This window comes from Bos grunniens, chromosome 8, assembly GCF_055505025.1.
Source record: "Bos grunniens cultivar Pamir isolate PY7600 chromosome 8, Bosgru_T2T1.0, whole genome shotgun sequence".
In the NCBI taxonomy this organism is placed as follows: Eukaryota; Metazoa; Chordata; class Mammalia; order Artiodactyla; family Bovidae; genus Bos; species Bos grunniens.
This window is the reverse complement of record NC_141172.1, coordinates 29,609,770-29,635,600: the sequence shown is the minus strand read 5'-3', so window position 1 is coordinate 29,635,600 and position 25,831 is coordinate 29,609,770. Positions and strand designations below refer to the sequence as shown.

Genomic DNA, 25,831 nt, shown 5'->3' with positions numbered 1-25,831 from the left:
AAGAAAACTGATGCTTTTATGAAACACTTAAAACGAATTCTGTCTACAAAAAGAAAAGGCCAATTTCCCAGTGAACATCAGAAGAGACAAAATGAGTGGCCTCAGACCAAAGATAAAATACCCTTTTCCTCACATAACAGTTTTCCTTTCTTTCCAAACATCAAATTACCACAGTAATGCTTAGTTACACCACTATAGCAGCCTCCTACAGGACTTCCCTCCCTGACTCCGAAACAGTCCAGTGTTTCAAGGTCTCACGAGTTTACAACCTACAGTCTGAGAGAGCCTTACGGTGTCTGTAAGAATCTATCATGAATTGTGGGTCCCCCCCAAATTTATATGCTGAAGTTCTAACCTCCAGTACTTCAGAATGTGACAGTAATCTTCTGGAACGTTGTGTTTATTTTGTGCTCTCTCCAGTGCCTAATTCAGTTTCTCATATCTCCTAATCTATTACTATCTACTCAATGAATGACTATCTTAGACCTTCTTGGGAAGTATCTCACAGGAAAGCAAGGATATCAGTTTTCTCTATCTAGAAACAGTTCATCTCCTTATTCTTAGCTGCCCATGTGGAAAATGAAAGTGAAGTCGCTCAGTCGTGTCCCACTCTTTGTGACTCCATGGACTACCAGGCTCCTCATCCATGGAATTTTCCAGGCAAGGAATCTACAGTGGGTGGCCATTTCCTTTTCCAGGGGATCTTCCAGACCCAGGGATCGAACCCCGGTCTCCTGCACTGCAGGCATTCTCTTTACTGTCTGGGCCACTAGGGAAGCCCCACCCATGTGGAATCCACTATAATTATTTAAGCACAGTATATCAACTTCACCATACTACATGTCATTTCCAATTGTATTTATACTGATGCTCTTTTATGCAGGAAACTAATTTACAAGACAAAATAATTCCATTCTTGTTATAAAGATGGGGTTGATAATGTTATGTAACAATGTATTAATAACAATATCAAATGAACTGCTACTTTAGGCCAAATGTGTTTTAAGAGCACATGTGACTGTTTAGAAAATACAACTGGTGCTATATCATCATTCACATGCACCATCAAGCTGTCCTGAATTGTACAGGAAGGTGTTTACTTCTTCACTCAATTACAGAATCTTTGGCTGATAGATGTGTATCTTGCTCTAATAACATATAGGGACATTTCCAATCCAATATGTTATCTCTGCCCAAAGATCTTTTGTGAAAAGCACAGAGGGCTTTGTGCATATTGTAAATATACAAAATGGAGCAACTCAACCTGAATCAAGTCTATGACATCAGATTTCAGATGTAATCTGGAGAAAATCATCTGCTCTTAACGCAGGACAGTATCTTCCAGGCAATTCATTGCTACTCTCCAGCTTCAAATCCCTTAATCTAAACCCTAGACAATGGGTGCATTTCTTTGGAAAGCAGAGCCCCTCCACCACAGCAGCTGAAGACCTGAATCAATGTGAAATTACATTTCAAAGTGAGTGAAGTGAAGTCGCTCAGTCGTGTCCGACCCTCAGCGACCCCATGGACTGCAACCTTCCAGGCTCCTCCGTCCATGGGATTTTCCAGGCAAGAGTGCTGGAGTGGGGTGCCATTGTCTTCTCCAAATTACATTTCAAGGCCTTCCATAAATATCTCAGAGCACCAAGCCTTGCAGACATGTAGTCAACTCTGGGGACAGCCTCTACTCTGACACCGTATTTATGCATTCAAAAGTTACCTAACACACAAAGAGGACTGCAGGGACCACACAGGGCACTGCCTACATGCCAGAAATTTGGAACACAACAAAACCTGACTTCCACCTCTCCCTTCCCCAGCAACAACCACCACTGCGCTCAGGCAATACAATGAAGTGTGTTAAAGGAAGAAAGGAAACCAGAAACAAGTGAAGGGAAAAGAAATACTGAAAAGAGCCAAGGAAACGGGAGGGAAGGTATCACATGTGAGCAATCTAGTAGTAATACGTTGAGATAAACTTCATCGATTTTTTGTTTGTTTTACAAATAAGGTAGGCAAGACGAGCGATGATAAGTCAAGGAGCCCCCTAAAATACCTTTGTGTAAGTGACAACTCACTTGTGGAAAGGAATTTATGACACCCCCCAACCTCTGCTTCTCTCTACATAAATAAAGATATAGTTATCAAAACTGCTCAGGTAGCAGAGTAACTAGAAGTCACCAGAACTCACTGCAGAACACCCTGAGATATAGCTATCTATATTAAACTTAAAATAACTAAATATATAGTTTCTGCTCATCAGAAACCCTACTTTAGGCTAGATTCTAAAAAAGAAAGATGCCAAAAGGTTAAGAAAACTTTTTGAGAGTGAAACATGGAAATGAGAAAATCCAACACATTAACTTGTCCAACTACTGGGGAACAGTCTGCCATTTCCTAGGATACCAGAAACAGGACTTAAAAGGCAATGAAATTAAACAATACACTCATCACAAGAGGGAGTATGTAAGAGATACTTCTGAAGCCTGATCTTGATTGGCAACTTTTTCTGTAAAGTAAGACAGTAAACTTTTCAGACTCTGAAGGCTATCCATCTCTATCTCAACTATGCAACCAGTCAACTATGTCACTGCTTCTGTGAAAGCAGATACCAACAGTAAGAATGCATCACAGACAAAAGGAATGAATGTGGCTGTGCTCCAATTAAACTTTATGGGCACTGAAATGTGATTTTCATGTAATTTTCACGTCATGAAATGTTATTCTTTTGATTGTGTTTTTCGACCATTTAAAAGTGTACAAACCATCCAAAGCTCTTAAACTTTAGGGGAAAAAAACAGGCTGCGGCAGAAAGATTTGGCCCATGGCCCTTAAGTTTACAAATCTCTGCTTTTAAGGATTTTCCTGTCAACTGTGAGGAGCAGAGTGTGCAGTACAGCCCAGTCTAGATAAATGTCGCCCATGTGTAAACTAGCCCATTAGCAAGCAGGAAATCTGGGCACCCCAGACAAAATTATCTCCACCACCCTCCAAAGCTTCCAGCCCCTCCCTCAGGCAAGAGTGCAGGTGCATTCATCTTGAGCTTGGCATTGCATTAGAACTCTAGCCAAGGAACTTCAAGTTTTGTGGGGTTTTTTAATTCAACTGCCTAAATTCTACCAAGGGCTAAAGCAAGTATTAAGAAAATTTAGATGATGCAATTCTTACATAAAGTTCACTTTAGTCACCTATACCCAAATGTACATGTAATCCTGAAATCCCACTGCCATCACCTTGTAAGTTTTTCAGACTAGATATTATTTATTCTTAAAAGGCAACCTAAATGAGAAATGTCCAGAGAAACACAAAAAGGGATGTTTACGCCACAGCTGTCCAACAAAGCCGGATGACAAGTTTGGCCACTTTTCAGATTATTCCCCTCTCGACATCAAAAGAACTTGGGAGAGGTTTCCTTCTAGGCCGGGGAAAGTAAGGACCTCTCATCTGGTATCTCTGAAACACTAGCTGCCACCCGCTCCCATTCCGCCCACAGCACATAGCGCCCATACCCAGGTTCTGCCCTAGCAGAGCGACCTCAGCAACCCCAGCCGCGGAGATGGAGGGAGACGTCCCGCCTCCCTCGACTCGCCCCCGGACACTGAGCAGAGTCGGCCACCCTCGGCCTTCGCACGGCCCCTCCTCCTCTCCGCAGTCCCAGCTTGAATTTCCACGCGATCTACAGGAAAGAATAGCCTAGCCTTTGTGCCTCCGTAAGAACGCAAGCAAGAATTTACACCATCACCACCGGTGAAACAAACATACACGCACAGCGTATTCAGAGCAGCGCTTCCCTAGAAACATCCGGCATCCCGAGGCTGCGAAATTGCAGACAAAGGCGCCCCACTGGCGCGGGCTGGGGGTGGGGGGGCAGAGTGGAAGGAGGAGAGAGCAAAATGCGCCCATCAACGCGGACACGAGATGTTAAGGGCACGGGCGCTAGGGGAAGGGGTGAAGAGTGGGGGCGGGTACCAGTGAGCCGCCGGTTCTGGGTGCCTCGCTGCAGCCGAGGCGAGGATCGCCAGTCTAGGGGCGCATCCCCATCCCCTGCCCACCCTCGCGGAGCGATGGAGTGGGCGTCCGGCCTGGGGCGCGGCCAGTGCAGCGAACAGCAACAGGCGCCCGTGCCAGGCCCGGGACTCCTCTCCCTGGCACCCTTACTATGCCCTTCCAGGCGAACGAAAAGATGAAACTTTTCAGCCTCTTAGAGTCAACAAGAGCAGAAGAGGAGGGAAGTGGCTGAAAGAACCAGGACAACCGCTCGGGAACCCGGCGAGTCGCAAAGGAAACTTCCAGACTCCCCTTATTTCAAGAGCCAAAGCAGCGTCTTCTAGGTAGCGCGGGGTGGGGCAAGCGCACCCCTCCCGCCGCCCGCCCTGAGCGCCCAGCCCCCGGCACCCGCGCACCTTCCCAGCCGGGGTGCGCGCAGGCCGCGGGTGCGCGCTCCGGCCTCCCGGCCCGGGCCCCGGCGCGGCTTACCCGGCTCGCGACGGCCGCCCCCGGCGGGAACGCTAAAGGGGCGGAGGGTGGGGACGCGGGGAGCTTCGCCTCGCCCACGCTTGCTCTCTTCTGTCCCGAAGTAACGGCCCGGGGAGGAGCTTCGGGATGAACGCGCACAGACGCTCCCGTGCGACCGAGAAACTTAATCCCGCCCGGCCACCAGCGGCCCGACGCCAGCTTCAGCCTCCGTCGCCCCCTCCCCCTGCGCGCGCCGCACTTGGGCCAACCGGGGCTGCCGCGGAGGCGGCGGCGTTGGCGGCGGCGAGGCTCGGGCCGCCCGGGCTGCGTGACGCCTGCGGCCGGCGGGGCGGCGGGCGCGCCTCGGCCAATCAGGGGGCGCGGCCCAGCCGGCCGGCCCGGGGTTTAAACCAGCTCGGCGGGCGCTCGGCTGGGATGTGGGGAGTGGGCTCTGCGAGGTTGCTGGGGTGAAGCCCGGTTTAATTCCAATGTCAAATTTTTTTAAAAAAAGAAGCGTTCATTTGGACAAGCCTGCCCCATGCAATATTTGGAATATTCTTCTACACTAAATTCTTACACTTCCCTGGTGGCTCAGACGGTAAAGCATCTGCCTACAATGCGAGAGACCTGGGTTCAATCCCTAGGTCGGGAAGATCTCCTGGAGAAAGAAATGGCAACCCACTCCAGTATTCTTTACTGGAAAATCCCGTGGACGGAGGACCCTAGTAGGCTATAGTCCATGGGATCGCAAAGAGTCGGACACGACTGAGCAACTTCACTTTCACTTTCTATACACTAAAAAATTGTTTATCTGAATTTCGGATTTAACTGAGCAGCCTTGATTTTATTTGCTGAATCTGGCAACCTTTGGAAACTGGTAGGCCCTATTACTAAATCTGAGAACCTCTTTTTTTTTCTTTTTAATCCCAACGGAAAGGGCCACCCACTCCAGTATTCTTGCTTGGAGAATTCCATGGACTGACTACATACAGTCCATGGGGTCACAAAGAGGTGGACACGACTGAGCGACTAACACACACACACACTGTCTCTCTCTCCCTCACTCTCTCACAGTCTGTCTGTCTCTCTCTTTGCTTGTTAAAGTGATGAGAAGCACTTTAATGAGGATGCCTGGGCGCTAATCTCACTTTGTAAAAAAGTAACTTTTAGCTCATCAGTGTCCATTTTTTGACAATAATCGAACTAAAAGACACAAAGAAAAAGAATGTAAGAAGGCTTCAGAATTACAAGGTGCCAGAAAAAGCATACTTATTTCTATCTTGTGCCGATTAAGATTATCTTTCTGAAATCCTCGATTCATGAGTCCCAGGAATCTTGCCTGGGAAAGAAAATTGCTCCCTTTTCAATACATAAGTATAACATTAGGGCATACATTAAAGGATACGCAAAAGCCCAATTAGAATGTTTAAAGAATGTATTTAATATCCTGAATTAAAAATCTATTTTTCCTTGGCAGAATTGTAATTTTTGATTTGTCTTTAAAAAGCGATTTGTATATATTTCTACAATATTTACCAACTATTTGAGGGGAAATAGGTTATAAAATAGACAAGACTTCAGGGGGAAATTGGTTTGAGTTTTTAAATGGATATTTTCAGAAAGCTACAAAATAAAACATTTGCCTGCAAATGACTAGGAATTGAGTAAAGTGACCTCAGTGCCCTGGATGGAGTATCCTCAGCCCAAGGACCCTTGTGCTTTTATAAACATTATGAATTCGTCTAGTTTTTCCCACCAGTGAAACAAAAATACTGACTAGATTTCTTCATAGTATATGGATATTCATTTCCTCTGAGTCTTTTGAAAATAAAAGTTGATATAATAAGCGGAAAACTCAGCTCAGCTTAAGGTTTCCCCTTGTCTTCTCAGCACACCTCTGCGTTGTGTAACCTTTCAATCAGCACTTTCAGGTTTCACCATTCTGAAAGACAGACAGAAGAGGAGGAAGAGAGGAGAGAGGGAAGGAGGGAGGAAGGAAGGAAGCAAGGAAAAAAGAAAGGGAAGCATGGAGGGACAAAGGAAAAAAGAAAATAACCTTCCTGAGCAGCTCCTTTCTCATCAGCTACCACACTTTCCCCTTTTCCTTCACAGTTAAGTTTGTTGAAACCAACTAACCGAACCTGGCTTCCTGGCCCATCAGGGCACTGAAGGGACTTTACTAGGGACACAGTGGTCTTCCATCCACTAAATCCAATGGAAATGTTTCTCGCCTCCTATTCCTGTCTTCTCAGGTGCATCCATAAGTGTTCACATTCTCTCCCTGAACTGTTTCCCTCCCCTTGTCTTCCCATGCAATCACCTTCTCTTGGTTTTACGCCTTCCTCTTAGGGGCAGATGTGTGAGTCCTGAAGCTCATACAATTTGAGACTCTGCTTTAAGAAAAGAAAAACAAAGATATCCTTCCTGTGAAAATTTTACAGAACTACGGTACCATGTAAACCTGTTGCTAGGGCTTTTCCCAGGCAAAAGAAGGACCCAGAATCATTACCTTTATTAGCTGCAAAGCTGCTCTGCCTCTGTCAGACCACTCTTCGATATTCTTTGCCAACTAATCACTCTTTAATCTTTAAATGGAATTCCTCAAGACTCAATGATAGGCCCTGATTTCTTTTTAACTCTATCTCTAAGTCAGTTCATTCTCACCTCTGGTTTATCATTTATTGGTTAAGGATTCCTAAACTGTTATCTTCAATCCAGACGTCTTCATCTGAGTGTTTATTTGACTTTCCTCTATATATCTGTCTCAAACCTAGATTACTCAAAATGAAGCCATGATATTTCTGCTCAGGCCATCTTTCACAGTTCAGTATTTCAGTGAATAGCACTGCCATGGACTTTACTCCATGTTTCCCATAATTAGGATAAACCCATTGAGATACATTCTCATCTATACACTTGTTCCATAGTATTCATCCTACTCTATAATTATACATTTAGTTTATGCATTTAGTTATATATGCAATCTTTCCATTCTCTCTGAGACCATAAACTACTTGAGAGAAGTGCCCACATCACATTTTATCCTCAGAGCACAGAAAAATGTTTCATATCTAATTAGTGTTCAGTTGACATGGGCTAAATACATGAATGCAGAAATGAATGATTTATCTATATAACTTTTGTTTTCTTGTCGTAAAGACATCTCCAGGTATCCCATTTGGAAAGAATTCTCTTATTGCTTAAAAATTCCAGATGATTCCTCCTCTTTGAAGAGCAAAGCCCTTCCATTTGTCCTTTTCCAAATCTGGTAATTCTCAGATGTAAAGGAAGTGCATGAAATACTAGTTTGTAGAAGTACAGAAGGAAAATGATGCCATACCTAGCGACTAAAGGTATTCTGAGAGTCTTGAAAGGCAAAATGGCATTTTAAGCATACACAAATTTAATATTTTGGTTTGTCGCAAGTCTATACATGAGATTAAAATAATGAATTGGTTTAAAAGATACTGTTGTTCTGGTCTCATTTAGCAAAGCAAATTGTACATGCCCACCTTAAATGGTAATACATCAGTAGTCAAAAAAGCATTTTGTTTCCATTGCTTCTTCCATAAAACTATCCAGCACTGGGATGATTCCACTCAAGATCATCTCCTTTCGAAGTAAACCCGTATTATTACTGCTGTTTTCTCTTATGCTTGTTCTAACCTAGACACACGCTTTCTGGTAGAAACAAGACAGTGTGGTTTATTGCACTGGTTTAAAAAATGTTTTTTTAATTAAAATAAAATCTTACAGAAAAAGCCCAAGTATAAAGCAGATAAAGTATAGATTAATGATTCTTTCTATTCTTTCTATTTCATGTCAAGCACAGTCTTCAGATCTGATGATGAGGGAATTAGGCACATTGTCTACATCCCAGTTGTTTTCCCAGGGAAGCATTCTGCACACTAATTTGTTTCTATCAAATCTGAATAATGTTCAGACCAATTTTGTACGGGAAAAATTCTGTGGACTTCCAGTATTAGCTAGATTTTTTAATAATTTAACAAGTATTGATACAAATATCAATTAAGTATATAAAACTCGGATACTGGCGAATGATCCAATTTGTCTACTCAAAACCCTTAGTGTCTGCCAGAAAGAAATCCTGGAAATTCCATGTATGATCCATCAAGATAGAAAGTTGCCTCCCAGGCAAAAGAGTCTTTGTTCTGCTTTCCTGACAGCGATCCAGTCCCTCCCTCACTTGGTAGATGTTACTACAGGGCCCCCAGGTCAGTATTGTGTATGAACCAGATCCTTTTCCCAGGACTAAATGACTTTGGAGGAATTCTAATTGTAGGCCAATGGTTTATTTCCATATCTTTAAACTGCTGTGTCATTATTATTAACTAATAATGCTCCATTTAAATGCAAACTAGTTGATGTATTTACATTTCTTCCTGCCTAAGGATTAGCAGGAATATATAACAAATATTCATTTTTTATTTATTATAGTTTGTAGAGGAGAAGGCAGTGGCACCCCACTCCAGTACTCTTGCCTGGAAAATCCCATGGATGGAGGAGCCTGGTAGGCTGCAGTCCATGGGGTCGCTAAGAGTCGGACACGACTGAGCGACTTCACTTTCACTTTTCACTTTCCTGCATTGGAGGAGGAAATGGCAACCCACTCCAGTGTTCTTGCCTGGAGAATCCCAGGGACGGCGGGGCCTGGTGGGTTGCCATCTATGGGGTCGCACAAAGTCGAACACGACTGAAGCAACTTAGCAGCAGCAGCAGCATAGTTTGTAGAAAGGTTTTTATATTCAGTGTTGGCTGGATAACTTTATGATTTTAACTGGCCTCTGGTTGGAGAAGGAAATGGCAACTCACTCCAGTATTCTTGCCTGGAGAATCCCAGGGACAGAGGAGCCTGGTGGGCTGCCGTCTATGGGGTCGCACAGAGTCGGACACGACTGACGCGACTTAGCAGCAGCAGCAGTTTCTCAACTAAAAGAAAGGAGTTTGGATACTTTTTTTTTTTTCTTCTGTTTGTTCAATGTTAGAAAAAAATAGGCTATTTTAAACAATCTTTAACTTTTTTTGATAATTGAAAACAGACAAGATTGAAAAAAGAAGAATGTTAGGATAATAAATATATGTCTACAAGAAATCCATTAGAAGGAAAGTATGGCTGAGAGAGAATGCCAGGCATGTGAAAAATGTAAAAATTATATCTCCTTTGAGAACATGTAGAGTAATCTGTCTCTCTTCATATAACAAACTGTTTATAGAAGAAGAGAGGGGGAAAAAAAAAAAAGATGAAGAAGACAGGCACTGCATACTGTGTGTGAAACTGGGTTTTATCAGAGGAAGAAAGAAAGGGCATTGGGAGGTCATGACCATCTGACCTTGACTCTATTTACTCATGGTCCCACAGAATTATGGTGCAGTGAGGAAAAGCTAAGAGAAAGCTTTAGGAAGAGCTTGTTTTTGGGGTGGAACACATCCAAATAATCTGACTTGAGTTTATACCAGCTAGAATGACATTTGGAATCTCTCTCCTGTAAAGTATTTCTTCTGCATCATGTATACTATTAGAGTATAAATCAGTCATCCAAAAAAAAGTCAAAATAAATAAGCAATACTCATAATGAGAACTTGCTTAAGTCATATCATAATTTTTAGGTAATACACCTCCTTTGTGATGACAGAAAGAATAGAGAAAAGAAATTGTGTTTTTGAGAGTGCCACTGGGTGACTAGATCTGAAGTCCGTGCCCTCTTTTCTATTTTCATTTACGTTAGACAAAAAATATCCTTTAGTTCTTAAACTAGTGTGAATTGTGTCTTCTGTAATTTGCAACTAAAAGCTTTCAAACTGATAAAACATACATATTAAGCCATTCACAGTGATCTAAACAGTACTTTCAACTTCCTAGGAACACATGGGGTTCTGTCATCTAGTAGGAGTTGTTAAAGAATAGCTAGGAATGCGGGAAAGACAAGAGTTTCCATAGGTGAAACTCACCGAGAAATGTGATATATTTCTGGTTATACTACAAATGTGCAGAGAAAACTGTAAGCTTATTTCAAAGGATGTAGCACTACAGACCAGGTTTTCTTTGAGTCTCTGCATTTCTACCATAATTTTGACTCACTGTAGTCCTTACCCTATTTCACTTGTTTTCCATCTTCCTCTGAAAATATTTGTTTAAATTGGTTCCTTGGAAGTCTGGTGATCCTTAGTGTTCTGATCTATTTAATAAAGAGGCAATAAACAGTTCTAGTCTCTATTCTTGGGGCGCCTTCTTGACCCATGTGTTTCACTTTTGAGGAAATAGCACTTAGGAGACTCTAATTTCCAGAAGGAGGAAGTCTTGGCTTATAGTCATTGAAATGTTTACAAAGGATATTTCTGGGTGTTTATCGGAGAAATAGATGATAGATGCCTGGCTGCCACGAGTTCTGTATGGAAGCTTTGTGTGTGTGTGTGTGTGTGTGTGTGTGTGTGTCTAGCTATCTGTCTGTCTGTCTTTATGCATGTGTGTGGTGATAATGGTAATGCTGATTGTCCTAATCCCCATTTTTTGCACCTGACATTTTATTTCTAGTCTCCATCATACCTTGTTTCCAACTTCTTTGCAGTTTTTCTAGCTTCTTTGCAGTTTTTGTAGCTTCTTCACAGTTTCCAGCTTCTTAGCAGTTATAGAAGATAATTCAGTTCTCTCCAGCTGTAGCACTGTAGGCTCTCAGGTAGTGTTTCTCAAACTATCTATGCAGAGTCAGATTTTGCACTTTAAACTCCCAGTGTATCACTGCCCATTGTGCTTAAAATGGATTACTAAAAAAGTGATTACATGCATGGATGTTGCATCAATGTTAAATTAATATAAAGATATTCAAAGTAACTTGAAATGTCAATGTGGACCAAGCTGTAGACCACACTTTGGGGAGCAACTCTGTAGGGCCTTGCTACTCTACATATGGTCCATAAACCAGAAATATTTGCATTGCTTGGGAGCTTGTCAGAAATGCAGAATCTCAGTCATCACCCCAAAATTCTGAATTTGCATCTTCAGTTTAACCAGACCTCCAAGTGCACATTAAAGTTCTTCGGGAGTTTCCACTCTTTCATCTCTTTCTTGTCTTCTGGGAATGTGCTGCTATATCTTTACCTGAAAAGATTTTTCTTCAGAGCTTCATACAGCTCACATCTCCTCCTCATTGAAGTCACAGGTCAAATATCACCTCTGTGAAAAAGGCTTCTCTCCTGCTCCAACAGAAGCAGTAGTCTCTCTCAGGCCACATTACCCTGTATTACTTTCTTTTAAGTGTTTCAGTCAGTTCAGTTCAGATCAGTCGCTCAGTCATGTCCGACTCTCTGTGGCCCCATGAATCACAGCATGCCAGGCCTCCCCGTCCATCACCAACTCCCGGAGTTCACTCAAACTCAAGTCCATCGAGTCGGTGGTGCCATCCAGCCATCTCATCCTCTGTCGTCCCCTTCTCCTCCTGACCCCAATCCCTCCCAGCATCAGTCTTTTCCAATAAGTCAACTCTTCACATGAGGTGGCCAAAGTATTGGAGTTTCAGCTTCAGCATCAGTCCCTCCAATGAACACCCAGGATTGGTCTCCTTTAGGATGGACTGGTTGGATCTCCTTGCAGTCCAAGGGACTCTCAAGAGTCTTCTCCAATACCACAGTTCAAAAGTATCAATTCTTGCATGCTCAGCTTTCTTCATAGTCCAACTTTCACATCCATACATGACCACTAGAAAAACCATAGCCTTGACTAGATGGACCTTTGTTGGCAATGTAATGTCTCTGCTTTTGAATATGCTATCTAGGTTGGTCATAACTTTCCTTCCAAGCAGTAAGCATCTTTAATTTCAGGGCTGCAGTCACCATTTGTCCAGAATGGTTGCTTGTCCTTCCTCCTGTCTCCCAACCCCAGCTAGCCTCTAAACCCCATGAGAGCAGAGATCTTGTCTGTCTCATGTCCTGTCTTTCAACCTGTGGGAGCACAGTGCCTGGAAAATGGTAGGTTCTGTTCACAACGCTAGGTGTATTACTTCTGTTGACTCATGACTTCTGCCCACCACTGGCTCCTCTTGCCTCCTGTTTCTGTTTATTGCTTTCATTGTGTGTCTCTCTGAATTTGTAATAGAAAATCCAACATAAACTGACTTTTAAATAAAATGGATGCTGGTTCATGTCCAGAGGAAACCCAGTAATCAGGCATAGATCAGTTAGGGTTCTGGCCCTTTTGGCTCTGACTCTTTTGACCCCACCCATCTCCATGTGTCAGCTTCATATTCAGGCTGGCAGCTAGGTAAACAGGGCAGTCCCAAGTGTCACATACACACAGAATACTGCTCACAGATCATCCAGTGTGCTCACTTGCTTTTAAAAACCAATGAAACTCTGTCCCTCACACCTCCTGCAGCATTCCTTCAACACTCCTTAGACTGAATTAGATTCCATGCCTATTCACAATTCAAATACTTATACACAAATAGAGAGTGGTATAATTACAAACAATAAAATGTACACATCTCAAATGTGCATTTCAGTCCATTTTGATAATTATATAGACACCAACAAATCAAGATGTCAGATATTTTCATCACCCCAGAAAGTTGCCTTGGGTCCTTTGTAGTTAATCAGATGAGTACCAGCCTTGCTGAGTGAGCCATACTGAAGTGGGAGGAAAAAGGAATAATCAGGAATACTGATCCTGTCCTTATTTAAAGTGCTGATGTTTCATTCATTATTTTCCTCAAATTTATTTTTTAACATTGCATTAAAATATGATTTATTTTGATCATTAGGTTTTTTTGGTACCCCTCCCTTAAATTTTGTGCCAAGGCAAATGCCATACGCACTTCACTCACCTCTTTGGTTGCAGCCCAGTGTTCAGTGAACCTCTACCTCTGTCTTGCTATCTCTGTCTCAATATGGTTTCTGTATGTGACCTGCATGAATGGCCAAACTTCTTCCACTGTAGCTGAAGGCTCACAGTGTAAGTGTCCAAGAGAAGCCAGAAGGCCAGGGGCATTCCCTATTTGATTCAGGCTCAGAAGTCACCCAGAGCTACTTTTGCTGTGTTTCATTCATAATGACAGTCACAAAGACTCACCAGGTACAAGGAGAAGGGGCAGATACTCTATCTCTTGATAGGAAGAATGTCAAAGAATTTGAAGACATATTTTAAAACTGTCATGGAGCCTGGTGGCTTTTATGGCCAATTTGAGGTATTAATAAATAGACCTTATTTTCAAGTACTAAAATTTCCCAACCAAATGAATTTTTTAAATGTGTACCTTACATTCAATTTAAAGTATCTTCTCTTTGCTCCAAGGTGCAGTTGGTTGGTTTTGGTTTTATTCATTACTTCCTTTCCATTCACTCACTGCTATTTCTGGCCCTTCTAAGTTAAGGATAAGAGAAGCTGGGAATCAGACAAAAAAGAGCACAAACGTATTTTTTTTTACTTGGCCAGATGTTGAAAACTCTCTTCCATGGCAGGTAGCCAAAGGCTAACTCCATCTCTTAAGGGGTGATTTAGTGATCTGAAGACCTCTTCCTCTCTGGCTCCCTGGACCTCTGCCCAGTTTAGAGATGATGTACACTCCTGCTGACCTCCTAAGACTCCCAGTCAGCTCCTGCTTTCCTAGTACACCCTCTACAGCCTCTTCCTCCTAAAGTCTGTTCCTCCAGGCAGGAAGTTCTTTGGAGAAAGCCTTTCAAAATGGGACTAGTCTAGAAGCATTACTTTCCAAGGTGTCTTTATGACAAACAAACCCCCAATCCATTCAAATCTATAGATTGGTTTTTGACCTGCCATCTCAGGCAATTCAAGACAGCCTGTCACATTCAAACTTTGCTATGGGAGAATCAGGCTCTCATCTCTATGATACACTTCTCACACTCTAGAGAACCTCGATTAAGTTCCCTAAAAGATTTTCACACCACACTCTGTTTTAATAGCAGCACCAGATCAGACCTAAGTTTTCAGAGCTCAGAAACATCCAGTCTGTGTGAGGAAATGCCTCCCCTCCACAGACTTTCTTTTCTCGGGCTCAAATATCATTGCTGATGGTGACTGTAATCATAAAATTAAAAGACACTGCTCCTTGGAAGAAAAGCTATTACAAGCCTAGACAGCATATTAAAAAGCAGAGACATTACTTTGCCGACAAAGGTCTGTCTAGTCAAAGCTATGGTTTTTCCAGTAGTCATTTTGGATGTGAGAGTTGGACCATAAAGTAAGTTGAGAGCTGAAGAATTGATGCTTTTGAACTGTGGTATTGGAAAAGATTCTTGAGAGCCCCTTGGATTGCAAGGAAATCAAACCAGCCAATCCAAAAGGAAATCAGTTCTGAATATTCATTTAAAGGACTGATGCTGAAGCTGAAACTCCAATTCTTTGGCCACCTGATGTGAAGAACTGACTCCTTGCAAAAGACCCTGATGCTGGGAAAGATTGAAGGCAGGAGGAGAAGGGGACGACAGAAGGAGAAGGGATGGTGTAGTTGGATGGCATCACTGACTCGATGGACATGAGTTTGAGCAAGCTCTGGGAGTTGGTGAAGGACAGGGAAGCCTGATATGCTGCAGTCCATGGGGTGACAAAGAGTCAGACGTGACTGAGCAACTGAACTGATTTTTGTTCACACAACTCAGAATTGGTGAATAATTCTCTTGAAGTTCCATTCACTTTGGTGGAAGATGTTGAAAAAGCATGACTTTGCCCAGTATGAGCAAAGAAGAGAAATGTGTAGTATTTTCTACCAAGGGTACAATTGTCTCCAAAGAAAGCCTCACTCTGAAAAACCCCTATGAATTCCTTATCAGGATTTGTGTTGATTTCTTAGTACGTGCCATGGGGAATGTGTCTAGTTCTTCTGTTTAGAATATGTGAAACAGATATCCCTGGGGTCCTGAGATTGGGATTTCATCAAAGTTTCAAGACAACAAAAATATCCCAGTTGACACTGATACAGATCCTGTTATCCCATATTAAGGATCACATCTTACAATATATGTTGCTTTATCATGTCCCATTTGTCTCATTTCATGCATCAATATCAATTTGTTTGAACTGATATAGCTTTATATTGTATTTTAATAACTAGTACCCTCCACTACTATTTTTTTTCCTCAAAATTCTCATAAATTTAATCACCTGATAGAATTTTTAAAATATATACGTTAACTTATGGAAATCAAGAATATTAGAAAATCCAAATGCAATTTGTACTTTGTTTTTTTCTTTTAATAGAGTCTAAAGTTATTTGCATCTCTTTTAAAAGTAACAACATAAGCAGATTTTATGAAATCTATATTTTAGAGGCAAATACAAAAAGCAGTAGTGGCTTTGAGATGTAGTTCTCCACCCATCCCCCAAATTCCCTTTAAAAATGTAATGTCAGCCAGAGGTCAACTACCAAGTTAATTCATTATACAGATATTAAGTGAGTTATGAGATCTGCTTTGTCATTTATAGTTTAAAAATACATGCTTACCTAAGGGAAGTTGGAAATTGAAGAACAGTGATGAAAAGGAGAATAGAAAAGTGAAACAGTTTTAAACTATATGCTGGATCTATATTATCATCCATACCTTTTAAAGTCTTTGCTTCCCACTATTAGTTCTTAATCTTCTCAGCGTGGTAATGATAACTGAAATTAAAAAATATTTATCCATGGATAAAGCAAAGGATTTAAATTATCTGTAGACTAAATAATTCACCTATGAAAGGTCTTATCTTTGTTTTCAGGAATGATGCATTTAATGAACACAGAGATTATATTTTCTAAAAAGGTTTATAAAATGAATGAACATGCAACATTCTTAGCAATCTTGGTTCAGTAATAAGATTGTAAAATTGAAAGGAGCAAGGTGAAAAATTTGACAAGAGCAAACTAACCCATCAGTAACATTATCTCAAAGAAATAGTTGAGATATTTCAAATTTTGCAGGGCTTTACCTCTTCATAATATTCTCTGAATTTTGGCTCTTTATCTCTGTGATACATGCCATAGTCTTTATGAAATAGTTCAATGATTGAAGAAAATTTGGTCTAAGCTAATCAGTAAGTACAGGTTTACTTATATTTGATATCAATTATAAGTTTGAGGGTTTTCTCCTTTATCTTATGTTGCAATTATATTACATATAATATGATTGGCAACATGTGAAGACAAAGCTCACATGAACAATATTCATTCAGTACATTTAGTATATTATTTAACATTTTTAGAATAAGAAAATTTTAAAAGATTAATTGGCATATATGTAGGAATGTGTATTATATGATAATTATATGTGTGTAGCAGGCAAGTTCACTGAAATATTTTAAAGGGTTTTTTTTGCTTAGACATATCAGGTAAACTTGGAAGAGAAAGAGGAACTAGATTAAGAACTGTTCTGTGTTCACTTGAAAGACAAGTAGGAGATAGAGCTCAGAGAAATTTGGTACTGGGTCACTGGACAAAATGCCTCATTTTATTTAAAGTAGATTTATATCCTTTGCTCTATTGTTTCACTTTAATTAAGTATGAATATCCAGGTGATAAGGGGGTGACTGCCATTCATTATTTAGTAAATGATAACTAAGTACCTGGTAAGAGCCCCACTCCGAGTTCCTTACAGGAACAGAGACTATGTAGGTCCTGCTCCCAAGACACTCATATTGCAAAGGGGAAGGCAGGTAGGATGACAGCAATGTGGCTATATTGTCCATGCAGACAAGGCCTCATTAGCATTTCTGTAATGGCATTAGACAGAGAAGTCAATGGCACCTCACTCCAGTACTCTTGCCTGGAAAATCCCATGGACAGAGGAGCCTGGTGGGCTGCAGTCCATGGGGTCGCTAGGAGTCGGACACGACTGAGCGACTTCACTTTTACTTTTCACTTTCATGCATTGGAGAAGGAAATGGCAACCCACTCCAGTGTTCTTGCCTGGAGAATCCCAGGGATGGGGGAGCCTGGTGGGCTGCTGTCTATGGGATCGCACAGAGTCGGACACGACTGAAGCGACTTAGCAGCAGCAGCAGAAGGGCTTTAAGATGGAGAAGAACATTATCAACTTGGTAAATCTCAGAGACCAAAAAAGAGAGGGAAATTATCTTTTCAGGAAAAGACCTTCTGTCTCTTCTTTTTGAGGTCAAGTGCAAAAGGCTTTTTTTGCACTTTGTTTTGAGGCTTTTTTTTTTTTTTTTGAAGTCTTTGGACAGACCCGGACTTAGGGTTCTGAGGCAAGGAGGGGAAGGAATGCACCTGCCAGAGAGAGCTGATTGCATACATGATACGTACATCATGTACATATAGGGTGATATGTACATCAAAGAAGTACAGAAATATTAGTCCCTTTCTACGGCCATGTCAGGGCTTCCCAGGTATCTCACTTGGTAAAGAATCTACCTGCAATGCAGGAGACCCTGGTTCTATTCCTGGGTCAGGAAGTTCCCCGGGAGAAGGGATTGGCTACCCACTCCAGTATTCTTGGGTTTCCCTGAAGGCTCAGATAGTAAAGAATCTGCCTGCAATGCAGGAGATCTGGGTTTGATCCCTGGATTGGCACAATCCCCTGGAGGAAGGCATGGTGACCCACTCCAGTGTTTTTGCCTGGAGAATCCCCATGGACAGAGGAGCCTGGCAGGCTACAGTCCATGTGGTCACAAAGAGTCAAACATGACTGAATGACTATGCACAAGCACATGGCTGTGTTCATAACAGTTTTCAGCAAAAATCTGGCTTCCGCCTATCATGTGCCCAGTATCTATCTGTTGCTTATAAGAATTGTCCCAGCTCCTAACTGAAAGTCATCTCTACAACCAATGATCTATTATCTCAGATATCTGGACTTCTCAGGGTCCCCACCAATGATGTCCCAATACCTACACATACTATACCTACTACTTACAGCAAGGACTGTACTGTCAACTCTTTTCCATACCACCTCTGCTATTACCAATACCACAACCACTACAGTTTCCACAATCATCTCCACTACCATGCACCCTTATAATCAACACCAACATCATCCTAACCACCAAAGTAGAATGTAAATGTATACATTTTGCTACCATTCAAATACCCTGGAAAGCATAAATTTTGTTGGGGAATGCCCTTGGGATCAACATCTGGATGAGGGGGTTGTGACAGAAGTACGACTGGGCAAAGGGAGGTGGTGAATGTTGTAGAATTAAACCCTCAGTAGATTCTACAGGCTGCTCTGAAAGTAAAATGGCCCTTTAGAGTAGTCCCACCTTGAAGAAAGGGGTCTAGTCTTTTATAAGTTTATGGAAATTGCGTAACTTATTAGCAGTATTCCCAAAGACTGTTTCAACATCATCATCCTTGCCTGTATCTTTGTGGACTTTGCTTTTGTTTGTTAATGTTTTTCATATATTTTCCTAATTCTGTATTTGTTCTCCAAAAAAAATTATATTTCGTAGGGTCTGCCCAATTGCTCTTCTCTCTAGACACAAAAGTATAGTACAAAAAATGCAATGCTGAGTACAGCAAGATTAGAGTGCAATCAGCTCATCAAAGTATCCTCAGGTGGAAGGAGACAAATACCAATACCATGACTGACTCAAGCCCGAGAAAGCAAGTATAATGTGAAATCCAAAGGCAGAAGCAGGGTAACAAGCAGGAAACAATTGGGTATCAGGAACAGGATAGAAACTGGAGCAGGGAAGAAATTGGAACAGACCAAGAATAGGTCAGAAACAAAGCAGTTGCTACAAACAGCACCAGTTACCACAGTTTGCTTTTAATGGTCAGTCAGTCCTCATTATGTGGAGAAATGGAGTTGTTAGCATGGCTTAAAAAAGACACAGAAAGGAGGGATTTTAATATTTGGGTTTATTTCAAGAGAAATGGACCAGGACTGAGTTATGAAGAAATAAAAAACCTAAACAGCTCTATTACTAGTGAGGAGATTAAATCAAGAATTAAATAAAAAACCTAGGACCCAATGGCTTCACTGGTGAATTCTACCAAACATTAAAAGAAAAACTAATAACAATCCTTTTCAAATTCTTCCAGAAAATACAAAACGAGGGAATACTTCCAAACAAGGCCAGCATTTTCTTGATACCAAAACCAGACAAGGACTCAACAAGAAATTTACAGGCCAATATTCCTGATGGATGTAGATGCAGAAATTCTCAACAAAGTATTAGCAAATCAAATTTAACAGTACATTAAAAGGATCACACACCATGATCAAGTGGGACTTATTCTAGGGATGTAAGGATGGTTCTACATCTGCAAATTAATCAACGTGATATACCATATCAACCCAAATGAAGGATAAAATGATATGATCATCCCAATAAACGCAGACAAAGCATTTGATAAAATTCAACATCTGATTTTGATAAAACCTTTCGACAAGTGAGTATAGAAGAAACCCACCTGGGTGCAATAAAGGCCATATATGACAATCTCACAGCTAACATAATACTCAACAGTGAAAAATTGAAAGCTTTTCCTCCAAGATCAGAAATAAGACAAGGATGCCCACTCTCACCACTACTATTTAACATAGTATTGGAAGCCATAACCAGAGTAATTAGACAAATAAAAGTTACCCAAATCATAAAAGGAGTAAAACTGTCACTATTTGCATATGATGCAATATTATGTAAATAAAACTATAAAAACTCTACCAGAAAGCTATTAGCATTAATAAATGAATTCAGTAAAGTTGTAGGATACAAAATAAATATACAAAAATCAATTGTATTACTATACACTAATAATGAACTATCAGAAAGAGAAATTCAGAAAACAGTCTCATTTATAATTGCATCAAGAAGAATAAAATGCCTAGGAAAACATTTAACCAAAGAGGTAAAAGACTGTTACTGAAAACTCTAAGACTCTGCTGAAAGAAACTAAAGAAGACACAAATAAATATAAGGATACTTCATGCTAATGGATTGAAACAATATCATTAAAATGTCCAAACCACTCAAAGCAATCTCTTACTACATATTCAATGCAATCTCTATCAAAATTCCAATGGCATTTTTACATAAATAGAACACATAATCCTAAACTTTGTATGCAACTGCAAAAGATACATTTCTTACCCATCTCTGCAAACAATATTTTTTAGGTTCCTTGGTCAACTGTATACCAGCTCAATTCTAGAATGGAAGGAAAGAAAAAATGGGAGAAACCAGGTTTTTGCCCTCTTTCTCTTTGCTTTGGGCAGCTCAGGCAGTGCCTTTTTTCCCTGTAGATTCCTGATCCTTCTGGATGGATACAGAGGTTGCCATTCATCATACTCTTGAGTTCTGGTAAACACTGCCTTATCCTTCTTTCTCTTTACCCTTAGGCACAGTAGAGACTTACTGTTTTAGGTTTTAGAGGTCTCACCATCCCCACCTTGGTTTGTCTGCTTTTCCAATATACTTGTAACTCATATCTCATGCAAAAGTCTTTTTATTAAACCAGCTGGCATGAGTTCTGTTTCCTTCCTGAACCTTGATAGACCTAATTTTTTCTGTTCCCTTGTGCAAAATGAGGATTGCATTGACTTCTAAGGTCATTTCAGCTTTTTTGGAGATTACTGCCAACCAACCCTTTCCCAGCAATGTAGTACACCTGTTCATGCATTCATTTAACAAATACTGATCTTTCGACTATCAAATGTGAGGCCCTATTCTAGTTCCTGAGGAAGCAAACAACAGTGAAAGCAAAATCTTGCTCTCAAAGAGCATGCATCCTATCGTGGGGGAGGATAAACAAGTGTTACAGTTTGATTAGTACTGAGGTTTTATTTATTTATTTTTCAACTTTAAGTATACAGTTTTTTGTACTGTATTTTATACAAATTGTTAAGTATACACTTATACATTTCATAAATTTTACACTGATAAGATCCCATGTGAAATCTCCTAAAACATATGACTAATCTAACTCATATCCTTAATCATCATAATAAAATACATTAATAAATGGTTGCCCATTACAGATATCTCTGAAAATTTCACACATGCATTTTAATTATCACTTTTGTAAAGGACCCAGTTTAAGACATTTAAAAAAATACTGAAATCTATATATTCTAATATCACATATGAAATCTGTTCTCAGAAAATAAGACATTGATGAAATATGAAGTCACATGATCAGTGCACCCTTACTACAAATAGGAAAAGAATTAGAACCTAACAAAACATCCAAAGGTAAGGAGGTGCTGAAGTAAATGTTTTGTCCATGCAAGAGAATATTCCACAGCCATCAAAATATAAGGGCTTCTTCGGTGACTCAGCACTAAAAGAATCAATCGACAATGCAGGAGATGTGGGTTCAATCCCTGGGTCGGGAAGATCCCCTGGAGAAGGAAATGGCAACCTATTCCAATATTCTTGTCTGGAAAATCCCATGGACAGAGTAGCCTGGCAGGCTACAAGTCCATGGAGTCACAAAAGAATTAAACACGACTTAAGCGACTAAACTACAATGGCTGATTTGCACTTTTGTATGGTAAAAACCAATACAACATTGTAAAGCAATTATCCTCCAATCAAAAATTAGATTTTAAAAATTCCTGCCCTCATGAACTCATTGGTGGAATCATCTAATGTGTAAATACATATAGAGCCTAAGTTATCTAAAATCTAATGAGTACATTTCCTTTAAAATTTATTAAATGAACTGGTAGAAATAAGAAAGGGATGGGATGCGATAGTAATGGGGAAATATGAGGAACATATCAATGACTTTCAGTTCAGCCCCCAATTATTTCCTTCATTAATTATTTATGCCATCATGTTTGTAATGTTTTATAGTACCTTATTGGTCATTTTAAAATTGAAAATACTACATTTATAGTGTCTACAAATAAGATCAAAGTTCAGAGACTATAATCACTTCTGCATATACCTTTGATAACCAAAACCCCACTATCATAATTGCACCACAAAATGCTTTAACTGTGGCTGTGATTCACCTACTCTGCACCTACACTCATGCTGGAGAACAGTCACACAGATAATTTATGACCATGAACATCAGGTGAGCCATTCTTTCGGTACTGAGGTATTTTTGTTTTTGTTTTTGTTTTTGATACAGAACTTTCAGTACTAAAATGGGGAAAATTCTAGGTAATTGGGGCAAGATGGTCACCTTTGTGTGGGGAGATAGTTAAGAAATATATTGTTGTTGTTCAGCCTCTCAGTCGTGTCCAACTCTTTGAGACCCCGTGGACTGCAGCATTCCAGGCCTCCCTGTCCATCACCAACTCCCAGAGTTCACTCAATCTCACATCCATCGAGTCGGTGATGCCATCCAACCATCTCATCCTCTGTTGTCCCCTTCTCCTCCCACCTTCAATCTTTCCCAGCATGAGGGTCTTTTCAAATGAGTCACTTCTTCACATCAGGTGGCCAAAGTGTTGGAGTTTCAACTCCAACATCAGTCCTTCCAATGAATATTCAGGACTGATTTCCTTTAGGATGGACTGGTTGGATCTCCTTGTTGTCCAAGTTACTCTCAAGAGTCTTCTCCAAACCACAGCATCAAGTTATGCTAGGTGAAGCCTAGCTTGGAGAATTTTGAGCATCACTTTGCTAGATGTGTAATGAGATGGTCAATACCAAAATCAGATTGATTATATTCATTGCAGCTAATGATGGAGAAGCTCTATAGAATCAGCAAAAATAAGACTAGGAGCTGACTGTGGCTCAGATCATGAACTCCTTATTGCAAAATTCACACTTAAACTGAAGAAAGTAGGGAAAACCGCTAGACCATTCAGGTATGACCTAAGTCAAATCCCTTAAGATTATACAGTGGAAGTGACAAACAGATTCAAGAGATTAGATCTGATAGATAGAGTGCCTAAAGAAGTATGAATGGAGGTTCCTAACATTGTAATCCAAGTAATCCAAGTGATCCAATATCATAGTAATCCAACTCTGTGCCCCAACCACTAATGCCAAAGAAGCTGAAGTGAATGGTTCTATAAGACCTACAAGACCTTCTAGCTGCTGCTGCTGCTGCTAAGTCGCTTCAATCGTGTCCGACTCTGTGCAACCCCATAGACGGCAGCCTACCAGGCTCCCCTGTCCCTGGGATTCTCCAGGAAAGAACACTGGAGTGGGTTGCGATTTCCTTCTCCAATGCATGAAAGTGAAAAGTGAAAGTGAAGTCCCTCAGTAGTGTCCGACTCTTCACGACCCCATGGACTGCAGCCTACCAGGCTCCTCCGTCCATGGGAGTTTCCAGGCAAGAGTACTGGAGTGGGGTGCCATTGCCTTCTCTTACAAGACCTTCTAGAACTAACACCAAAAAAAAAAGATGTCCTTTTCAACATAGGGGACTGGAATGCAAAAGTAGGAAGTCAAGAGATACCTGGAATAACAGGCAAGTTTGGCCTTGGAGTACATAATGAAGCAAGGCAAAGGCTAACAGAGTTTTGCCAAGAGAATGCACTGGTCATATTAAACACCCTATTCCAACAACACAAGAGACGACTCTACACATGGACATCAGCAGATGTTGTTTTTCATTCACTCAGTCATGCCCAACTCTTGTGACACCATGGACAGTGGCACACCAGGCTTTCCTGTCCTGTAATCCAAGTAATCCACTTACTTGGATTACTGTGCACTGGAATCGAACCAAGATCATTCTGTCATGTTTAAGATTGCACCCAAGTGCTGCCTTTTGGAGTCTTATGTTGACTATGAAGGCTACTCCATTTCTTTTAAGGAAATCTTACCCGCAGTAGGAGATATAATGGTCATCTGAATTAAACTTGCCTAGTCCCATCCCTTTAAGTTCGCTGATTCCTAAAATGTCAATGTTCACTCTTTCCATCTTCTGTTTGACCACTTCCAATTTACCTTGATTCACGGACCTAAAATTCCAGGATCCTATGCAATATTGTTCTTTGCAGCATCAGACTTTACTTTCACCACCAGACATTTCCACGACTGGGCATTGTTTTTGCTTCGGCTCAACTTCTTCATTCCTTCTGGAGCTATTTCTCCACTCTTCTCCAGTAGCATATTGGGCACCTACTGACCTTGGGAGTTCATGTTTCAGTGTCATATCATTTTGCGTTTTCATACTGTTCATGGGGTTCTCAAGGAATCCCATCAAAAATAAAACAAAAGATATAGATCTCTAAAAAGTCAGGTGGTAATAAGTGGGATGACAAAAAATGAACCCAAATATAAGAGAGGAAGGGTAGAGTTGCAAGAGGTCTCTTTCAATGGTGTGGTCTAGGAGACATTTTGGATAAAATAACATTGAACAGAGACCTGAATAATGTAAGAAAACAAATACTACAGATATCCAAATTGAGAGGTCATCCAAAGGAAAGACCCTGGTACTGAAATATGTTTGACCTATGTAGTATCAGCCATAGTTCCAGCAGGAAACAAATGGCATAAATATAAACAGTAGACAGGAAGTAGGAATACCTTGAAGGATAGAGACTCTAAACCAGTTAGTGAGGCTGGGTACCTGAGGAGATGCCATCTCAATTTCTCTATGATGTTTCTCAATATTTCTATTAAGTTTCTCAATTTCTCTGCTCTGCTCACCTCAAAGCCATCATCAAAACAATCCCTTCCCACAAAATAAAGGGAAAATATATGCACAAAAACATCTCACCTCAAATTATATACCTCCTGGATCAAAAGGCTTTTAGGGAAGTGATACCTTTCATATATTTATTCAAAGTATCCAGGTACCATTTAAAATCTAGCCAGAATTCTAAATTATAATGAAATAATTATAATATTTTAGAATATATTGGGCTATTTAAAGCTTTGTTAAAATAAATATTATTATATAAAATAGCTATCTCAGGAAATAGGTTATACTATAGGCATTACTTATTTGTATCCAACTTTATTCCTCCTTTCTCCATTGGTGACAGAAACCTGAATTTTTTCAGGATGGTATTGTTTGTTGGGAGAGGCAGTCCGCCACGAGCCCTGCACATTCTTGTTGGGTATGCTAAGAATGTAAGGTCCTGATAGCTCTTGACCTAGACCATTTTTCAGGGCTGCTTTTGCAGCAAATGGGGTCAAGAACAGGCTGGCTTACTGCTTGCCATAAAATGTTGCATTTTTTCCAAACCTCATGCTCTTCTCCTGTAATAATGCAACCCATGGCTCAGTCATCCAAGCCCATGGCATAATTCCCATGGGACTTAAGGACCAGGGTATTCTACAAGAAAATGCTGTGCAATGATTAATAAAACCCAAGAGTTTCTTATCTTCTTTTAGCCACCATGAAACAGGATAACTTAATAGGTTGTAGGTTATTAAGTTATAAAAATCAACCTTATGGACCTGACTTGTGAAAAAGTTGTTCGCAGCTAGTGTGACCAGGTGTCTACTTTCAGGGCAAGGACTGGTAAGTAAAAAAAAAATTTGTGCAGAGTG

The 25,831-nt window shown here is 40.7% G+C and overlaps 1 protein-coding gene across 34 annotated transcripts in view; it reads right to left on the bottom strand.

The window, feature by feature from the left end:
* Nucleotides 1-4,781, bottom strand: part of MPDZ (multiple PDZ domain crumbs cell polarity complex component) — a 175,466-nt gene extending 170,685 nt beyond the window's left edge. For 24 of the 34 annotated variants that reach the window (XR_015169573.1, XR_015169572.1, XM_086415111.1 and 21 more), the window contains exon 1: nt 4,477-4,781. The gene's annotated coding sequence lies outside the window, so the exon portion shown is untranslated. Of the gene's footprint in view, nt 1-4,403 lie in introns of all 34 variants that reach the window. The other 10 variants (XM_086415118.1, XM_086415140.1, XM_086415133.1 and 7 more) reach the window with 6 other exon arrangements.
* Between the last annotated feature and the right edge of the window lie 21,050 nt (nt 4,782-25,831).